The sequence below is a fragment of the Cuculus canorus genome, chromosome 22, assembly GCF_017976375.1.
Source record: "Cuculus canorus isolate bCucCan1 chromosome 22, bCucCan1.pri, whole genome shotgun sequence".
NCBI classification, from domain to species: Eukaryota; Metazoa; Chordata; class Aves; order Cuculiformes; family Cuculidae; genus Cuculus; species Cuculus canorus.
Window position 1 is genome coordinate 5,363,923 of NC_071422.1, and position 20,032 is coordinate 5,383,954.

The 20,032-nt window shown below is 49.9% G+C and overlaps 1 protein-coding gene across 4 annotated transcripts in view; it reads left to right on the plus strand.

Moving 5' to 3' along the window:
• The first annotated feature begins 729 nt into the window (after positions 1 to 729).
• The window catches only part of PHACTR4 (phosphatase and actin regulator 4), a 77,436-nt gene continuing 58,133 nt past the window's right edge, over positions 730 to 20,032 (plus strand). For 2 of the 4 annotated variants that reach the window (XM_054086539.1, XM_054086534.1), the window contains exon 1: positions 2,921 to 2,944. The gene's annotated coding sequence lies outside the window, so the exon portion shown is untranslated. Of the gene's footprint in view, positions 807 to 2,895; positions 2,945 to 20,032 lie in introns of those variants that run through there. The other 2 variants (XM_054086536.1, XM_054086540.1) reach the window with 2 other exon arrangements.

The window sequence follows — 20,032 nt, forward strand, 5'->3', positions numbered from 1 at the left end:
TGTCCCCCCCTTCAAGTTCAGAAATAACGCGCGTGAATAAAACCATCCTGAGATTTATGATTTGAAGATGATGTTTTGTTTTAAGGGGGGGTGCAAAAAAACCACCCCAAGCCCCCCCACCCCCTCATCCCAACCCTCCCCATCCCCTCTCAGCCCAACCCCCCTCACACCCTGCCCCAGCATCCCCCCAGCCCCTCATGGACCACATCCCCCCATGACTCCCCACCCCCCCCAGCCTCCTTCTCCCCAGTCTCCCCGTTATCCCACCCCCTCACCCCCTCATTGCCCCCATCTCGAACCTCCCCATCACCCCGTGGCTCCCATCACCCCCCTCCACCATCCCCGTTCCAAGACCCATTTGAGGGGCGTGGCCTCCAGACGAAGGGGCGTGGTCTCTCACGAGTGGGCGTGGCCTACAGGCGAGGGGGCGCAGCCTTCACTCAGGGCACTACCTCCGCGACAGGGCGTGGCTTCAGACAAGGGGCGTGGCTTAGACTGAGGGGCGTGGTTTCAAGCGAGGGGCGTGGCCTTTATTGGAGCACCGTCCCAAAGACGGGGCGTGGCTTCAGTAGAGGGGCGTGGCCACCCGCGAGAGGGCGTGATCTCCGAAAGGAGGAGTGGCCTGAAGTTTTGCTTCTCTGTGCCAGGGGGCGTGGCCTTCAGCTAGGGGGAGTGGTCTCCCGTTGGGCTGGCGTCGGGCCCCTCCCGCGGTCGAACTACAACTCCCGTCGTGCCCCGCGCGCCGCTTCCGGCGAGGCTTCCGGCGGGCCGGCCCGGGGCGGCGGGGGAGCCGGCGGCCGCGGCGGGTGAGGGCGGGCGGCACCGGGCACCCCGGCGGGAGGGGGGGCGGGACGGGACTGTTCGCTCCGGTAGCAGCGCCGAGGGCAGTAGGGGGAAGAGATCGGTGTGGGGTCGGTTGAGGAGAATAAAAAGGGTCTGTGTGGGGTCGGGGGGTCGCTGAGGGGGAGTAGGATCGGTATGAGGGGAAGCACCGGGAGGGGATCCTCTATGGGGCCGGGGCGGGAAAGGGGTCGGGACGGGGAGGGGGACTGTTGTGGGGTTGGGGAGGTGGAAAGGGGTCTGTGTGGGGTTGTGGAGAGGGGATAAAGAGTCTGTGTGGGATTGGGGGGGCGGTGTGGAGTTGGAACGGGGAGAGGGGCCGGTATGGGGGAGAGAGGGGTCGAGGGGGGTCTCTATAGGGCCGGGGAGTGAGAGAGGTCTGTATGGGATTGGTTAAAGGGGGAAAGAGGTCTGTGTGGGGTTGGAGTGGACAGGGGTCTCTGTGGAGTTGGGGAGAGAGAGAGGGATTGGGGAGGAGGGATTAAAAGGGTCTGTTTGCGTGAGGGGGAGAGGGGTCTGTATGGGGCTGAGTTGGGGAAGGGGTCGGTGTGGGGTTGGGAGAGGATATATGGGGCCAGGGGGTGAAATGGGTCGATGTGGGATTGGTTAGAGGGGGAAAGAGGTCTTTGTGGGGTTGGGGAAGGGAAAGGAGGGGGAGGGTTGGTGTGGGGTTAGGGGGGTGGAAAGGGGTCTGTGTGGGGTAGGGGAGAGGGGATAAAGAGTCTGTGTGGGGTTGAGGGGGGTCGGTGTCGGGTTGGAATGGGGAGAGGGGCCGGTATGGGGGAGAGGGGGGTCGAGGGGGGGCTTTATGGGGTCAGGGGGTGAAAGAGATCTGTATGGGATTGGTTAAAGGGGGAAAGAGGTCTGTGTGGGGTTGGGGGGAGGGAGAGAGGTCTGTGTGGGGTTTGAGTGGACAGGGGTCTCTATGGAGTTGGGGAGAGAGAAAGGGGTTGGGGAGGAGGGATAAAAAGGGTCTGTTTGCGTGAGGGGGAGAGGGGTCTGTATGGGGTTGAGGTGGTAAAAGGAGTCGGTGTGGGGTTGGAATGGGGAGAGGGGCCAGTACGGGGTCAGAGTGGTTGGTGAGGGGAGAGAAGGGTCATTATGAGGGGGAGAGGGGCCGATGAGGGGGCGGCTGGAGGGGGAGAAGGGTCTGGCTGGGGTTGAGCATGGGAAGGGGTCGGTGTGGTGTTGGGAGGGCAGAGGGGCTGGGGTGGGGGGCCTGTATGGGGCCAGAGGGGGAAAGGACTTGGCGTGGGGTCGTTGGTTGGGAGAGGGAAAGGGGTCAGTGATGGGGGCAAAGGGGGCTGTTGTGGGATCTGGGGGAGAAGGGTCTATATGGGGTCAGTTGGGGGGCAGAGGGGCCGATGTGGGGTCAGTTAAGGGAGAGAGTGGCTAATGTGGGATTGGGAAGGATGAAAGAGGTCTGTATGGGGTGGAAAAGGTTCTATGTGGGATTTTGGAGGGAGAGAAGGGTCGAGGAGGGGGGATCAAAAAGGTCTGTGTGGGGTCAGGGGGAGAAGGACCGATGTGGGGTCGGTTGGGGGGCAGAGGGGCCGATGTAGGGTCAGAAGGGGTCTGTGTGGGGTTGGGGAGGGGGAATAGAAGGGGTGTGTATGATCGTGGGGGGATGCGGAGTGGGGTTTTCACGGGGTCAGGAAGGGAAGGGATCAGTGTGGACCCAGAGGAGGGGGAGAGGACCCTTTATGGGGTCAGTGGGGAGGGAAAGGGGCCTATGGGGGTTGGTGTGGGGAGAGAAACTTGTTTGGGGTCAGTTGTGGGGGCAGGACAGGCTCTCACAGTTCAAACTTTTAAAAAAACCCCGCTTTAAAACTAAACGCGGTGGTGAGAGGTGCATCCCGTGTGCACTGCTGCTCCTGAAAGGCTGGGGCTGTGCCCAAAAGTAAATCCCAGTTCTGGAGATTTACTCCTGGTTGGAGCTCACCCACCTCCCCTGGCTCTTCCCGGGGTGTTCCTTTGTTTGATCTGTGCTGCCTTAATGTTGGCTGAAACGCTGTGCTTTCTCCTTTAATCATTCTTCCCTCTGTTTGCCTGCAGATGAACGGTTCCCCACTTCGCCTGACGGGCTGTGTTTGCCCAGGTGCAGGTAGGTGAGAGCTCAATGCCCACTCTGGGGCTGAAAAAGTGAGCGATGTCAGAATGTTTGAGGCTGAAATGAAGTAACAAAGCTTCTTTTGAAGCATTAGGATGTCTGAATGTTTCTTCCACGAGCCTAGAAGTGGGAATGCTTGTGATTCCTCCTCTGTTGTATAAAGAAACCTTGAATTCTACAGGAGGGAGTTTTAAACTTGAAGCTCGCCTTTGAAATAGCCGGGGCAGAGTCAGATTTGCTTGCAGGGAAGGGGAATAATGAGATTTTCCGTGGTCCTGGTGGGTGAAGGATAGGTTCAGCTGAACCAGCTCGATGTGCCAGTGTTGTGGAAGTTGCACAGGAGTGTAATGGAATTCCTCTGCCCGCTGTATAAGTGCCTGTTGCTCTTCAAACACGCCGTTTAAATTAATCTAAATTACTTTTTTAAGAGCAGACGAGACCTGAAATTGTAACTTTACGTAGTTCAAATTCCTTCTCAAATGAGAATGCAAAAAAAAAAGGGGGAGAAACAAAGCCAAAATGAGGCCACTTCTGAGGGAACCTGGCACGCAGTTCTGCACGATGGTGATGGAAACAAACTCCTTTTCCTATTCAGAGTAGATTTAAACATGTTCTTTGCAGCAGTGCTGGGAATAGCTGTGCTGCTCTGTCCTAAATTAGTGCGGTTTCGAGTGTGTCAGCTTGTACTTTTCACAGGCTTTGTTATCGGATAATATTGCAAAGGGTGTTATTGTAAGGAACGTTTCCTTTGTGGACTGCCAAGAAATGGCTGGATGAGCTGTGTCTGAGGCACGGAGCATCCTTGGGTCCTGGGAGATGAGGAGGGGGAGTCCTGCTGGGAGCACAGGGCAGTGCTGAGCGCCTGCCACAAACAAGGGGAATGCGATTGTGTCCTTGTTTTCGTGCCGCTGGCTCAGTAATCTGTGATTATACGGCCTTCTCCTTCATTCAATCACTGGTTAATTTGATTTCCAGTTTAATTTGATGACAGTTTTGAAAACCAAATCGCTTGTATTTAAACAAATGGCTTCTATTTTGATCAAATTTCATTGTTTGGGATGTGCTGGGGCATTATAGGTATTAAAAATCGCTGATGCGGCAGTTCCTGCAGGTCTATTGCTTGGTGATGAATATTCTGTTATGAGCTGTACAAAAGCTGTGTCTGGTGGGGAGTGGGAGACCAAAACCTATGGAATGGTGGGAATTGCACTGATACTGCTTTTTGTCACCGCTTTGAGCGATGCCATGCGTGAAGCGAGGTGCAGCAATCCTTGGTGTCATCTGGGTCAGCTCAAAACCTGCTCATTTTTCAGGGAAAATCAGAGCTGTGGGCGACAAGGAGGGTGAAGGAGCTGGGACAGCTACTAGGGGCAAAGATGTCATCTCGTTCCTGCTTCCATTAATGGTGGGAGTAGTGAAGAGATGCTCCACGTCATTCAGAATCGGTTCCCCAATCCATTTAGTTGGGATTTTCACTATATAAGCCCCGTGTGGGTTTGCTGTGAGTGTGAGAAGGCTTTTTTTTTTTTGCTGATGGATTTGGAGCCCGTGGAAAACGAATGGATGTGTGGCAGCGTTAGGCCTCAGCTTTGTGTCAAGAGGGGAAAAAAAAGCCCTTTCAGAGGTCTATTTTTATCGTTTAATTAGTGGCTCTTGCTGACTTGTCAGTGCTGTGGTGGTAACTGTTCCCAGTTCTTGTCTGCGCAGCGGGGTCACGCGTCAGGCAGCGAATGCAGAAGCCGGCAGTCCTGCTTCTGGCTCGGGGTTTAACTCCTTCCAAACTGTGCCCCCAAATCTAAGGGCAGATTCCTGGTGGGAATCGGTGTGTAGATACAGAGGGGTTTGTCAGAGGAGGATCCCCAAGTGCTTTCTGAACGGTCCCCAAGTGCTTTGTGTTCTGCAGGAACCTGAGGTGTGGAGGTGGGTCTGACTTGCTTCTGGCTGGGTGATGGGCTCGGGATCATAGGGGAAAGAGTGTGGATTTCCTGCTTCTGGCTGGTTTGGAATGACTCAAGTCAATCTTTCAGGTGACCACACAAAACCTCTAGCAACGACTAATTATGCCTTGGTATTTATGCTCCTTGCAAATGAGAAATCGCTGTTTTCCTACATGATGAAGCCCTTCATCTTCATCTATAGATACTGGTCTCATGTTGCTCTTTCCGTTGCTTGTGGTGTCAACTTGTTTTGGATTATCAGCTGCGCTGTGATAGGGGGAAAGAGAGGCAGCTTTCATCCCCAGCCACAGCCCGGTTGCCACACTGTTTGGATTTCTTTGTGTACTGATGACTGCATGCGCTTTCCACAGGGAAGGGATGGGGGAGGGAGGATTAATTATCTCCAAAGAGAGGGTTTTAACACTTATTAGTCAAAGGAACAGGCTTCATCCCGCAACTCTAAGGTCCCTTCCAACCTAAACCTTTCTATGATTCTCTGATTCTATGACATAACATGATACATTGTTGGCAAAGATAGGAAAATCTGAACAATTTCTCTCTGCTGAATCCTGGAAATAGCTATTTTTTTCCTCAAACAGCAACAGTCGGAGGAGGAAGGGAATGGGTAAACAGATTGTTAACTTTATTCTTTTGTGTTTGTGCTTTTTGGCACACTGCTTACAAAACACAGTGAAGAATTACTTACCTACCAGCTGCACAGCTAACTTCAGAAGTTGTGATGGGCAGTGCATTATCACAAATTAATTAACCATGCCTGCTGAATGTCACGGGCAAAATAAGGTGCATACTGATGAGGGTGGTTTGTGCAAGCCTGGCATTTCCCTAGCTCCTACCCTAAGCTCCTGCTCCACTGCAGCTGTGTGCCTTTTGAAAGAGATTTGGTAAAGATCCTTGGACTTTGGTAAAGCGTAATGGTGCTTAAACTAGAGGGTTTGAACCTTTTCAGTTTGCTGGCTCCAGAAAGCTTCTGCTACAGGTGTGAACCTCAGGTACTGGCAGCCAATTTTTTCTTCAGTTAACTCATCCACCCTTTAGAGACGTGTTTTGGATTTAGTTGTCTAAAATCAACCATCATCGATCACAATCACAGAATCATTTAGGTTGGAAGGGACCTTAAACCCCATCCAGCTCCAACCCCCACCATGGGCAGGGACACCTCCCACTGGATCCAGTTGCTCCCAGCCCCATCCAACCTGGCCTTGGACACCTCCAGGGATGGAGTCTTTCAGGTACATTCTTTGATTAGCAGGTTGGAAGTGGCTCATTCCCTGTAGAGTCACTGAAGCTTCATTTACCTTGTGCTGAACGTTGAGTTGGTGCTTACATCCTGCTCCTAACTCGATCCGTATCCTGTTCCTCCTGCCTGTGGATCAGTGCCACAGGTGAGCAAGGTCACAGAAGTTTTCATCTTCTACTTCCAAATCAATTTTTAACAGACAGTCCCACAGTTACTGACAGAAAACTGAGATTGCAGGCATGTTTAAACATGATTTCTCTTGGCTCAGCTGTGCCTTTTTAGAGCGATACCAACCTTTGGGTGGAATTGTCAAGTGAGTGCCGTTAGGCATGCTCAGCTTGTGCTGTTTTTCAGCAGTTTTAGCTGTGGCTGGAGGCCATCTGGCCTCTCTGTGACCTGTTCAGAGCAGAGTGAGGACAATCAGTAGAGAGCTGGCGCTGGCAGAGCCAGGAAAGCCGAGGAACATTCGTACCTGCTAACTCAGCCTGACACCTAACATTACAGGAAGTGGTTTTTTGCTGTTGTTCTGGTTTGCTTGTGTTATACCAGATTATTTTCTGTGGATATGAAGATAAATAGGGTTTGCAGGGAGAAGACGCTGGACTGGAAAACTGCATGAGCTGCTCCATTGCTGACATCTCGGTTCAAGCCGGGTCTTTCTGCACCTCTCCCAGCGAAGGTGTTGTTTGGGAGTGTTAAGAAAGCATCCAGCTTCTCTGGGTGTGTTGGTGGGCTTACTTGGAATGTATCTGGTGGAAGGAAATTGGGAATTTAAGGTTAATTTGTTAAGCAGGCTTTCCAGGGTGTCTTGGACGTGTTGCAGCGCGTGCAGTCCGATCTCCAGCATTAGGCATGCAGGAACCCATGGGAACGCAACGTGCTGGGAAAGGAGGATGAAGGAGTGCTGTGAGACTGCAGGATCTCCACCAGCAGCCTGACACTAGTGATTACATTAATCAGTGCTATTTCTCATCTGCTTTTAGCTTCACCAATGAGGCCTTCAATCCATGTTCTAATGACTGGGTTCTGTCCATCTGTCAACCAGAGTACAGGGAAAATAAGGATGCTTGGGTGGGCAGGAGGCCGGATTCAGCTCCCAGCTGTGTTGCTGCCGTGCTTTTTGATGTCAGGCGAGTCACTTGTTCCCTACTTGTCTCATCCTCCTGTCTCTGTCTAAGATCACTGAGTGAGGGCACAGTCATACCTGAGTTCATAGCTAGAGGGATGCATTAATGCAGCTCAGCCTCAAGGGTGGTAATTAGTAGCCAGGTTCTACTGGTCTGAGTCCGTCCTACTACGTGTCGTACGGTGTGTGGAGGGGCCTTGAGTAAAGAGAACGTGAATAACAGGAGGAAGCTTTTGTCTGAGTAGCAAGGTGTGTGTTGGGTAAAGCAACAGTGGATGGGCATTACTGCTGTGCTCTGGTTGAGTCAGCAGTGCTGGAGTTGTTGTTTCTTCATTTGAATCATAGAATCATGGAATGGTTTGAGTTGGAAGGAGCTTTAATCCAACGTGGCCTTCAACACCTCCAGGATGGGGCAGCCACGACTTCCCATGTCTGCACTCCCTAATCCAGAGCCCCTCCCCAACTTTCTTGTAGCCCCTTTCAGTCCTGGAAGCTTCTTTAAGGTCTCCTCGAAGCTTTCTTTTCTCCAGGCTGAACAACCCCAGCTCTCTCACTCTGTCCTCGCATGGGAGATGCTCCAGCCTCTTGCATCATCCCCCGTGTTTTGTGAATGGGTATTTGAAATTCTAGCTCTGCTTTTTTTTTCCTATTTGAATGTTTTCCAGGTTTCACACTAGACCTTTCTGCCTGTGGATCTGTTCAGGGTTACGTTCCTTTGCAGAGTAGGATTTCTCAGAGCTTTCCCAGTGTACTAGGAACAAGTTTGCCTTGATTCCTCAGCAGATTACTGCTACTCCTGGAAAGTGGTGTTTATAAAGCTGGCAGGAACAGGCAGAAATCTGTTTCTCCTTTAATACAAGATTGCATAGGTGATGCTCTTGCGTGGAGAGCAGCAGTCCTTGCGTAAACACTGGGTATATTAACATTTCTAACTAGTAAATTTATGGATAATCTCTTCTTTTGGAGGATTTATTCTGATTTGAGAGCATTAGTTTCTGGGAAAATCAATCCTCTTTTAAATCCACTTTCTTCAGACTCACGACAGAGGAGCTGCTGGTAAGCCCTGCCATCTTCCTCAGCTTTTCTGCAGGCTTGATTGAAAGTGTGGCAGAGAGAGACACGGCTGGTCTGGAAGCATCTGGAGTTCACTTTTAATGTGCCTTATTCAGTCGTGTCAAAATGGATTTGAAAACAGTTTGTTCTGTTCCTGTAATGAGGGCATGGAGCTTTGAGCACTGCCAAGAAGTAGAAAGCCCCTAAACCAACCAACCTAAAAAGTAAGAAAAGTTAAATCAAAGAATCACGGAATGGTTTGGGTTGGAAGGGACCTCAAAGCCCACCCAGTTCCACCCCCTGCCATGGGCAGGGATGCTTTCTGTTGGATCCAGTTGCTCCAAGCCCCATCCAACCTGGCCTGGAACCCCTCCAGGGATGGGGCAGCCACCACTGCTCTGGGCAACCTGTTCCAGGGTCTCCCCACCCTCACAGGAGAATATTTCTTCCTAAGATCTCATCTCAGTCTCCCCGCTTTCAGCTGAAAACTGTTCCTCTCTGTCCTATCCCTGCACTCCCTGATCCAAGCGCCTCCCCAGCTTTCCTGGAGCCCTTTTCCGTACTGGAAGCTGCTCTGAGGTCTCTCCACAACCTTCTCTTCTCCAGGCTGAACAACCCCACCTCTAGGCCAGATGTTGATGGGAGGCGTGTGGTGTCTGATAAAGCCACTTGTCTGCACAATGCCACAGTTTCAGCATGACTGAAAAGTCAGTGCTGGGCACTTCCACGATTGCTGAGGTTTTACCTTCGTTTCAGGTGGCTGATTCATGGCTCTGTGTATTTAATCACAGTTTCTATAGCAGCTTAATATTTAACAAGCGGGTGGAGTTCACTTTCAGTTCACGGTAGGTTCTTCGTGAACACTGTGGCTGATTCACTGGCGTGTTTTGCCGCTCAGAGTTGTTTTTATAGGGGACTAATGGTGAAGGACATGTTTTTGTTGTGCTCATAATGAGTACCAGAACAACTCTAGCTTTTTACTAACTGACATGAGCGTTTCTTTAGGTTTGTTTGTCTCGTGCTGCATGGCTGCATTGCTAAGTAAATGCAGGAGTAGGATTCCTTATGTTGGTGCAGGTTGTTTAGCTTGCTGTCTTTTGATTATCAGTTAAGATAGTAGAACCCTACCAGGTGAGGTGGATGATGTGTCCTCCTGTGCTCTCCACAAATCCTTCCCTCAGGGTTTGAAATTCTCTGTTTGCTCATAAGTTATCGGGGACATTCTTTAGAACTACGGTTTAGTCCTGTCTTACTGGAAGCACAAATTCTTAGGTATTTCCAAGGTGACTTTGCTGCAGGAAGCCATTCACACCTTCATTCTTACTGCCAGTAGAAAGGGTTTTGATTTGCATATCCGAGATAATGTGGTGGGTAGTGTTTCTCTGTGGACTTAAAGCCACAGGTTGTCTTGCTCTTGTGTCCTATAAAAATGTGGTGCGTTACTGCCTTCTGTTCTGAAGTCCTCAGCACAGGAAGGACACAGATCTGTTGGAGCGAGTCCAGAGGAGGCCACAGAGGTGATCCAAGGGCTGGAGCACCTCCTGTATGAGGACAGGCTGAGGGAGTCAGGGTTGCTCAGCCTGGAGAAGAGAAGGCTGCAGGGAGACCTTAGAGCAGCTTCCAGCACTGAAAGAGGCTCCAGGGAAGCTGTGGAGGAGCTCTGTATCAGGGAGGGCAGGGACAGGACGAGGGGGAACAGTTTTCAGCTGAAAGAGGGGAGATTGAGATGAGATCTTAGGGAGAAATGTTTTGCTGTGAGGGTGGGGAGGCCCTGGAACAGGTTGCCCCAACAGTGGTGGCTGCTCCATCCCTGGAGGGGTTCCAGGCCAGGTTGGATGGGGCTTGGAGCCCCTCATCCAGTGGGAGGTGTCCCTGCCCATGGCAGGGGGTGGAACTGGATGGGCTTTGAGGTCCCTTCCAACCCAAATCATTCTGTGATTCTATGAACATTGATCTTGGAGAAGGGCATTAGAGGAACGTGTCCTCCATAGGCAGCACTTCTGGGGTGGCTGACCATGCTGCGAACACGTTGGGCTTCAACAGAGCCTTGTATGAAGTCATTGTTGGTGGTTGCTCTGGGGAAAGCATTGACAGCTTGTGCTTTTGTTTGCCTGCTTCAGTCATCCACTCTGTTCATCCTTGCACCCCTTTTGAGCACGAATGCTTTAAAAATAAAGCTTTCTTGTCTAAAATCCTGGTTCTGATATGGCATGTGACTTGATTGTGAGAAGAAGAGCGGTTGAAGTAGGAGTCTGTTGGGAGTGGATTTCTGTCTGCGTTAAACAGGAGGAGAATGTGTCCGTTGCCAACAGCCTGTTGGGGAGTTGCTGGCTAAAAGTCATCACGCTTATCATGGTGGGAAGAGTCCCAGCAGCCAACTGACTTTTGCTCATGTCCCAAAGATGGATCGTGTTTGGGGTTAAACCACTGTTCAGAGACAGCCAGTAAAGCAGTTGGGAATGTGCTGGGGTGGATGTCAGCGTGCGGCTTAGCCCCATCCGTGCTTTCAGTGTCTCCCCTTCCATTGCAATCTGCTCATGTGGGTGTCCCCTTCACACCTGTCCCTCGCAGTCAGAGAAGCTTTTCCTGTTACACAGAGACTTTGCAGGTGAGGTGGAGGTCCCGGATGATTTGCTTTTCTCTTACAGCACTGAAGGCAAACAGTTTGATCCTTATGCTCCGATTGCAGCAGGTGGGACATAAGACCTTCTAAACCTGCATTTGTGGAGCTTTTTTTGCAGGCTTGAGTCTTAAATTCAGTGTCCTCACAGGCTCTGTCCCCACAATTACTCACTGGCAGGCTGTATTTCTGGTGGCTGATGCCAGCGGAGCTGAGCTGCCCTGCAGTCGCTGCTTGACTGTGTTTGAAGTGGGCTGCAATGCTTGCTGTCTTTTAGCAGAGCGCTTGTCAAATAGTTTCATTCAGTGCCCTCTGCTTTCTAACAGATCGGGCAGACTTTTGTGAGCCTGGGCAACCGTAGTGATTATTTTGCAAGGTGAGACATCTCTGTTTTGACGGGCAGGAGAAATAACATTGTGTGATTCATAAAGAGAGATGAGGCTTTGAGTTTGGATCCGTGAACCTTTATTTTTTAGGGTATGCTAGCATTTGTCTTCAAAGAAATCCGAGTTGCAAGGCAGACGTTAACAGGGACTATTCCTGAGGGTGCTGCTGGGCTGTGTCCTGTGGCTGGAGCTGCTGGCACGCTTGAAGGGGCTGGAAGAATGCTCTGCTCTCTGCTCCGGCATAGCAGCTCTGCTGGGAAATTATTAACCACGCTGGGAATCCAGTCCTATCCATATCTGGGGTTTCAGATCCAAGTGTACTGATGATGGCCAGTGCTAAACAGCACATGAAGACCACCAGCAGGGGAGAAGAGAAGGAGTCTTGCTCTCTGGTGCTTGGTGTGCATTGCAAAGCACTGCAGAAAAGGTCTCTCGGACTGATTTTTCTCTCTTGGCAATTCAGCAGCAAGTATCTGAATAATGAGCAGTCTCTGGTGGCCAAGTGCTCCATATGCATCGTTCCTGTAGAGAATCCAGGTCCAGCCTAAATACCTGCAGACCTAAGGGACTGCGGAACTGGGGGCAGGTCCTGCAGGAGCGAGCGAGGCACAAGGTCGGCTCTCACTTCAGCGTTTTATTGCCTGCTCTCAGGACTATCGCTTCCTTTGCCAAGGGTTTATTTCCTTCCTGCAACACGGTATTGAATGGGAGAAGGCTGAGCAAGAAAGTGAAAACCTGTAGCTTATGGTGACTAAGCCATCACATTTTAAATTCATTCACATTTACTGCTGCACTGTGGGTGCATCTGGGGCAGACAGTGTCAGCTGGATTGCAGGATCTGGTCCTCGCGGTCCCCAGAAGCCAGAGCGAGTGTGTGTGTTCTAGCAGATTGCGAGTTTAATTGGGCCGTGTGTGAGTTTTGAGCTGTTTTTTGTGGCTGGAAGATTGCTGATTTATGTTGTGATCCCTTAACAAAACAGTTCTTGTGGAGGGACAGACTCTGCCATCAGGCTTTGTGTCTCACCATACAAAGGCTTTGCTGGAAGCGGAGCGGCTTTCTGTGCCGTGCATGCCTCTCGTGTCCATCTGTGTTGGCTGAGCGAGAGCTGGAATTTGGAAATGCCTTTAATTGTGGGGGGAGCAGGTGGCTTTCCATCCACGGGCTTACAATGGATTGTTTATTCCGGGTAGGGTTTTGTTGCTGTCTGTTGTTCTAAGAAAACGGGTGGAATGAGGGCAGAAAGAGTGGAACTGGTTGAACTGGAATTCCCAGGTCATGCCTGGCCTTGGGTTATGAAGAGCGAAGTCCTGCTTGTTTCAAAACCTGGGGCTGGTAAATCTGAGCACACTGGGATCTGTTGGTGTTGCAGATTTTTACTTCTAAGCCTGTTGGAGGAGTTTAATAATAGTTTTGTTGCAGAGATCTCAAATGTTCTTAAAAATATGAGTGAACAATCTTGGTTTGTCCTAATATTTGATCTCTGAGAGCATCTGGCATAGGTGCTCGTGGCATGGTGATCTAACAGCATGGAAAGAAAAGGGTGGCACCTTTCCTTTGGTGTTTGCTGTGGAAAGGGGAACAGAGGAGTGGGCAGGAGTTACTGATTCACTCCTGTCAGATTTTCCAAGCCCGTTTGTGGTGCTGGGAAGCCTGGCTTGGTGCCTCTCTGACCCAGCCTTCCTCCTTGTCTGTGACAGCAAACTGCTCTGGTGTGGACCCCAGCTTTGCGCTGCAGCGCTGAACCTACTGAAGAAGAGGTCCTGGCTGTTCCCTTCCTTCCCTTAAAATCAAACAACTCTTTGTGGGCCGCGTGACAAACAAACTGAGGAACTGCGTGCGATTGCACCGGGCTGGTTCTGACCAGGGTCAGCTGCTCGATGAGACTCCCGATGCCAGGCAGAGCTGCTCCACGCACTGCCAAGCGCCTGTGAAACTGCGGCTGTCCTTGCCTTCTGCGCAGAGCTGTTTCATGGTTTGAGAGCAGCCACTCTGGTCTGTGTTGGGTGATTCTGCCTGCGTGCTCACTGCTGAATTGCTCCCTCGAGGAAGCTTTCGGCTTTAGTTGTTCCATTTTCGTTTTCAATTTCGACTACTCTGAAAAAGGGTGACACTGCCAGCGTGGAAGAGCTGTGCTCAACCTTGCTGGGTTAAGATGGTTTGTTACGGGGGGGATTCTACCCGGACTTGTTAATTTTTGTGGGAAGCTTGTCTTTCTTTTGGTTCATAGAGAAGAATGCTTTCAAGCTTGTTTTATCCCAAACACACTACCATGTCTTATTTTCATGGAATCAGGCTGAACAACCCCAGCTCTCTCAGCCTGTCGTCATATGGGAGGTGCTCCAGCCCTCAGATCCAGCCTCCTCTGGACTCATTCCAACAGATCCAGTTCCTTGCTTTTGCAAGACAAGGAAATTGGGATGCTTAGGTTCTTTTTGTGGTGCTCTCTCTTTGCTGCACACACAGCAAAGATGTATGTGATGTAAAGTCCTTGTTAGTTTGCCCAATGGTAAAAAGCTCCTCAAAGCTGGACTCTGCAGGAGACCAGACCTCACCCAAGCCTGAAAGGAACTCTTAGTGATGAGGAGGATGGCTGAAGAAATCCATCACCACATTCCCTTTGGCTGCTCGGACTGGGATGGAAGTAGGAACGTTACAGTTGAGCGGTCTGAGCGGGTCCACGCTGCAGAGCAGTTTGAGCTCAGCCCATGGGCTGCCTTTCCACTCCCTGGAGTTCCCCTGACCCATCTGGAGGGACAGGAGAGGCTGCAGGAGATGTGCCGTTACAGATTCCAGCAAATACATTTACAGGGAAGCGAATGACTGATAGTTGGCAGAGCTCCTGCAGCGTTCTGCACGCTCGTTCCTCGCTGTTGGGATGCGAGAGCGCAAACCTGATAGCTTGAGTCCCAGGGAAAGCTGCCGTGGGTTTGTGTTTGATGGGGTGTGGGTGTTTTACAGCTCCCTGTCTTCTGGGGTGGCTGTTTATTGCCACTGTGCAGCTGCTGTGTGTTAAACGCTGCTTTTTGTGGGCACCTATTTATGAATTGAAGTGTTCCTCAGACAGAGTCATTTAGGTAATCTTCTTTTATAGGCAAACCCCAAAGCTGGCTGACAAACACACTCTGTGGCCTTCAAATGAATGACATCATCTGCACAGCTTTGACTTATGTCAAGGGGAAGGGATATCGATCAGTTCTGAAGATTGCTGTGAGCATCATTAATTTACAGAGTGAAGCTGGGTCAGGTTGGATCAAGCTTCATCAAAACAGCCATTTCTCAATGCCCTTTTTATGGTAGAATTGAGTTTCTCTTTAATAAACCTGTCACCGTAGGTCAGTGTGATCTGCACAAACGCTTCCCTTGGCCATCTTACTGCGAGGCGTCCTTTTGGAACAGCTTGGCTTGACATTTGGAAGTGAGAAGTGACGGCGTGCTGGGTTTTTAGATGCAGCAATGCAATCCCTGCGTGCAGGGACTGAGCTCCTTATCTCTCATGGCAGTGAGTCTGTGGAACATGTGCCCTTGTGTGCGCCGAGTGGCAGTGTGTGTGCTGGAGATGAGCATCAGCAGTGGCAGAGTGCTGGGTTTGCTCCTTGGAAGGGTCTGTTGGGTTGGGGAATCATAGAATGGTTTGGGTTGGAAGGCACCTCAAAGCCCATCCTGTTCTACCTGCCTGCCACAGGCAGGGACACCTCCCACTGGATCAGGGGCTCCAAGTCCCATCCAATCTGGCCTTGAACACCACCAGGGATGGGGCAGCCACCATTGCTCTGGGCAACCTGTTCCAGGGCCTCCACACGCTCACAAAACATTTCTTTCCAAGATCTCATCTCCATCTCCCCTGTTTCTTCCCAAAACCATTCCCCCTCATCCTCTCCCTGCCCTCCTGATCCAGAGCCCCTCCTCAGCTTTCCTGAAGCTCCCTTTAGTTCTGTATAAGTTTAGGTAAGTCCATTCCCAGAACCCTCCTTGTTTGAAGTTTCCCGGGAGCCCTAGCATAGTCAAGGGAATGAGGGTACTTCTGTAACCGTTCCTTCTGCTGGCACCTATCGAAAGGTCTTGTTTGCCGAGCAAACCAGCAGTTTCTGGCTTGTTGATAGCTGTGATTGTGGGTGGGGGGTCACAGGGTGTGTTAACTAACCTACTCTGATGTCCAAGGACACAGCGGGTGAACAGTACAGAGTGGCTGAACCTGGCATACGAGAGAGGTCACCACAAAGTCAGAGCGTGCAGTTCAAGCTGCTCAATTTGTAAAGATTTCTTCCTTATTGGATTTTAATTCTCTTCTGAAGCTCTTAAAAGGCTCGTTCTCGTATTGGACTTCCAGTCACCCTGCAAGGTGAATATCATTCTTGCTTAGCTCTTAGATGGACTTTTTTGAGGTGATCAAGTCAAGTGATCTCAGCAAGCAGGGCTGTGAGCTGCAGGATGCGCCCTGAGCCCTCCTCTCCGAGGTACCGTCCTGTGTCTGCAACCCTCTGCTTGTGACACAGGAGCTCACTGTGCCAGGTATGTGGACCAAAGAGCCAGTAAGCTTGCAGTTATCGCATCCCATCGGAAGAGATTTCCTCAGCCAGCAGCTTCCGTGCCTTGGAAATGTGCTGGAGACACTCAATGCTTTCTCCTTCCACATCCTATCTGTTCCCTGATCTGCTCATTGCTGTTGAAATTGCTTCCTCCTGTTTAATATTACCCAGTTGGTAAAAGGACAGTTGTCATTGCGCTGACATTCTTGGACCAGATCAACTCACCCGCCTGCAGGATGTGATGTGAGATTTGATTGTTCAGCTTGGTGTTTTTCTAGTCATTGTTCCCTTGGAAGGTCCTTTTGTGGCTGCAAAGAAGCAGTCATAGTTTGCTGAGCTCTTCATGCAGCTAAGCGTGGCAGCAGGGTTGAAACTGAGTGGACTTTAAGTTCCCTTCCAAACTATTCCTTGATTTTATCTGGAAGCACTTGAGTGCTGGGAAAAGCACAACTTCCCCCTGAGGTCAGAACCAGCTCGGGGCCCTTGAAGTCAGATCACTGTGCAGGCAGTGTTGGTTCTTCATAAACTTTGTGCACAGCAATGAGAGCTACAAATGACTTATTTATTTTCCAAAGGCGATGTTCTCGTTCAGAAACTTCCTGGGCTTCTGTTCGTGATGGATGCCTTGCTTACTCCAATTGTGCTAGGAAGAGTTCCTCAGATCAGTGGTGGGAATTAATTTCTCTGTTTTCCTATTTACGGCTGAGGCACCTTTTTATTAAAGCTGGAGCTCTGGAGCACAAGAATGAATTCCCTGGGGAGGGTTTATTTAAGGAAGTTTGATATCTTAATCAGAAATAATTAGAAATTACTATACTGATACTGTGATGGAAGGATAAAGCTGCAGATGAATTGCAAACTGTACTCAAGCTGCTCAGTGTTGGGCAAAGCACTGACTCAAAAGATGAAGTTTAAGCCTCCTGTAGATGCTGTGATGTGATTCCAGTATGTCTATTCAGAAAGAGATTTAATTTTAAGCAGCTGGGCAATGTTTGGTTAAGAAGTGTTGACTTCAAGTTGATAAAGTCACCTCCACAGCCCAAGTTTCCTGGATCTTGCCTTTTTTTCCAGTGGGAATGCTGTGTTGGATTTCAGTATGGAATTCAATTAGAGGTGCCTGGTTAATGTACTCAAACGTGCTCCTGCATGGGGTTTAACCAGATTGCGCGTCCCCTGCTGTTTATTTATCCCAGGAAGTAGTTGGGCATGCGGTGAGGAATCCATGTGCACAGTGCCTTGGGAAAGACCCATGCACAGGACTGCAAATTCCAGAGCCTCTGGAATCTGTCTCAGCCTCTGTCGGAGTTTGGTTGAGCGTCCCGACCAAATCAGTGTAGCACTTTGGTAGCAGCAAACTCATTGCTATCGCTACTTAAAAAGAAATGCTTTGCAAACTGGCTTTGCAGTGGCTGAGACCAAGAGTGGCCTCATTTTGGTGAGGAAACAGTGGTTTTGAGTGAAATTGTCTATCGAGTCATAATTATGGGGGCATTACCGCAGCTCTGCGATGTGTACTCGGCTACTGTGTTTTCACTGAAAGTCTGACGAAAATGGAAACCACAAAGCTAAGGCAAAGGTGGTTTGTGTTTTACCCCAGAAGCCAGAAGTAAATGAGTAACCCTGTTATTAGGCACCTTTTTACGTGTTGCAGCGCAATGTGGGAATGGGTTACGTACAGCCCAGCTCATTTGTGCAGTCCACAGCCCTCGCTGCACATGGGAGTGGTCAGTTGAGGATGGAGGGGTTCGTTCCTGGTCCACCTAAACAACTCATTCGTGTCCTTCATGGCACACAACTACAAGTAGAGGACTCTGCAATCCTAAGCACATTAACAGGCTGAGTGGAGAATGCACCGGGAGCAGCCACGCAGAGAAGAACTTGGATGATCCGAGGACTGGAGCACCTCTGCTATGAGGACAGGCTAAGAGAGTTGGGGTTGTTCAGCCTGGAGAAGAGGAGGCTTGGAGAAGATCTTATAGTGACCTTCCAGTACTGAAAAGGGCTCCGGGAAAGCTGGGAAGGGGCTCTTGATCAAGGAAGGCAGGGATACAATGAGGGGGAATGGTATTAAGCTGGAAGAGGGGAGATTGAGGTGAAATTTTAGGAAGAAATATTTTGCTGTGAGGGTGGGGAGGCCGTGGCCCAGGTTGCCCAGAGCAGTGGTGGCTGCCCCATCCCTGGAGGTGTTCAAGGCCCGGTTGGATGGGGCTCGGAGCCCCTGATCCAGTGGGAGGTGTCTCTGCCCATGGTAGGGTTTGGAACTGGATGGGCTTTGAGGTCCTTTCCAACCTAAACCATTTTGTGACAGAGTTCACGTTTTCAGTAGCGTTTTGTCAAATTAACATGGATTTTATTCAGTAGATGCAATGTTGGGAGGTCCTGTTGGGCTGTAAAAGCAGCTCTTCCTACTTCAAAAGCTGTAGGCGTCCTCGGAAACAGTCAAGCCTTTTCGCTGAATCAGTGCTGTGACCTAATGGGTGCAATGATTATCTCCGATCAGGCTTTTGTGGCAGAGGTGTGAGATTCTTCACTGGTCTCTATACAAATTCAAACAAAGCGGAAAATCATTTTTAAAATTGAGAGAGAAAATGTCAATTCATGCGTACATCCGAGTGCAAGTTCATTTGTGGATTTATTTATCATGAAGTTGCTATCTTGAGTCTGCTTGCTTTACTTTGCAGTGTTGGATCTTGGCTTTGGCCAAGCTCTCTCATGCTTTCAAGCTGCTGCAGTTTCTTCTCCGGGCATTCAACAATCCTCTTGTTTCTAATCATCTCCACGGTCCTGTACAGAGTTGCTTAGCGGTGTTTGGAGCAAATTGAAATTCCCTGCGAGGTGTGGTACGAGAACAAACAGTTGTGTGAGCAGGTAGGTACCGATCACAAAGAAATCTCTCATTTCTGACAAGCTCTATTGTGCTGAAATCAGTTGTGCAGAAAGATGCGATGGAAACGTGCCAGTTCCAGAGCTGAAACAAGTGGGGCTGAGATTTCACAGGAGTTGCAGGCTGACCTTTAGTTGCTTTTGGCAGGGAGAACTTCTGCAGCCCCACATCTGCTGGGTTTTCTCCCTTAAAAAAGCTGAGGACGGTGCTTTTGTGGCAATGCTGGAAAAGATCTGGTTGGAAATTAATCCGTGTTGGTGGCCTGTAATTAATTTTGCCTTTTCGGTTCGAATCTTAGGTGCTCAATGTTTAATGTGTTGTGTTGTTTTATAGTTGTTTATATACGGGGGAAAAAAGGCATCTTGGAGCCTTTCCGTTCCAATAATCACAGGGATAGTGACCACACTCCTGAACGTTCTCCCTTTACAGTAGTGTAACCTTCTCTGAACGGTGAATTGGACTCGAGGCATTTCCCATGTGCATCCCGTTACTGCCCTAATTAGACTAGACTTAAGGAGGAATTTCTTCATGATGAGAGTGGTGAGGCACTAGAACAGGTTGCCCAGAGCAGTGGTGGCTTGCCCCAACGCTGGAGGTGTTCAAGGCCAGGTTGGATGAGCCTTGGAGCCTCTGATCCAGTGGGACGTGTCCCTGCCCATCACAGGGGGGTTGGAACTGGATGATCTTTAAGGTGCCTTCCAACCCAAACCGTTCTGTTATTCTAATTAATTTATACTGATGCAGAGACTGAGCTGTCTGGGTTTGCAGGGGCTCAGCTGATGGTTTTGCTGCTCACTAAGGGTTTCTCTGGTGCTGTGGTGGCTCAAGCAGCCATGATGTTATTCCTGATATGGGATTTGTGTTGTCAAAAATCAGTTTATCTCGTGCTTTTTGGAGAGAAGGAGAAATGGAAAATACAGCTTTGATTTTGGGCAAATGAGCTCTGTATTTCACCTAACCATTGTTTTTTTGCTTTGTTGAAGTAGGTGCTGGTGGAGCTGCTTTGTTTCCTTAAGTCCCACTCTGCCACAAGCATACTTGGATAACCAGGTGGAAACTACTCCACAAATACATCCATTTTTTTCCCTTCTCCTTCCCGTGTGCCCATCCCTTCCTGGGTAACAGCAAAATGTGTGCATCGCTTTCTTCAGTAGAAGAATGTATTAATGCTTTCATTTGTGTTAATAGATTAAGCGGCGTGGTTTGAGTTTGTGGATGTCTAGAACATCTTTAATATCCTGGATCTCATTATAATAAGCTTGATCTTCTGGCTTTTTTAATATTTCAGCCC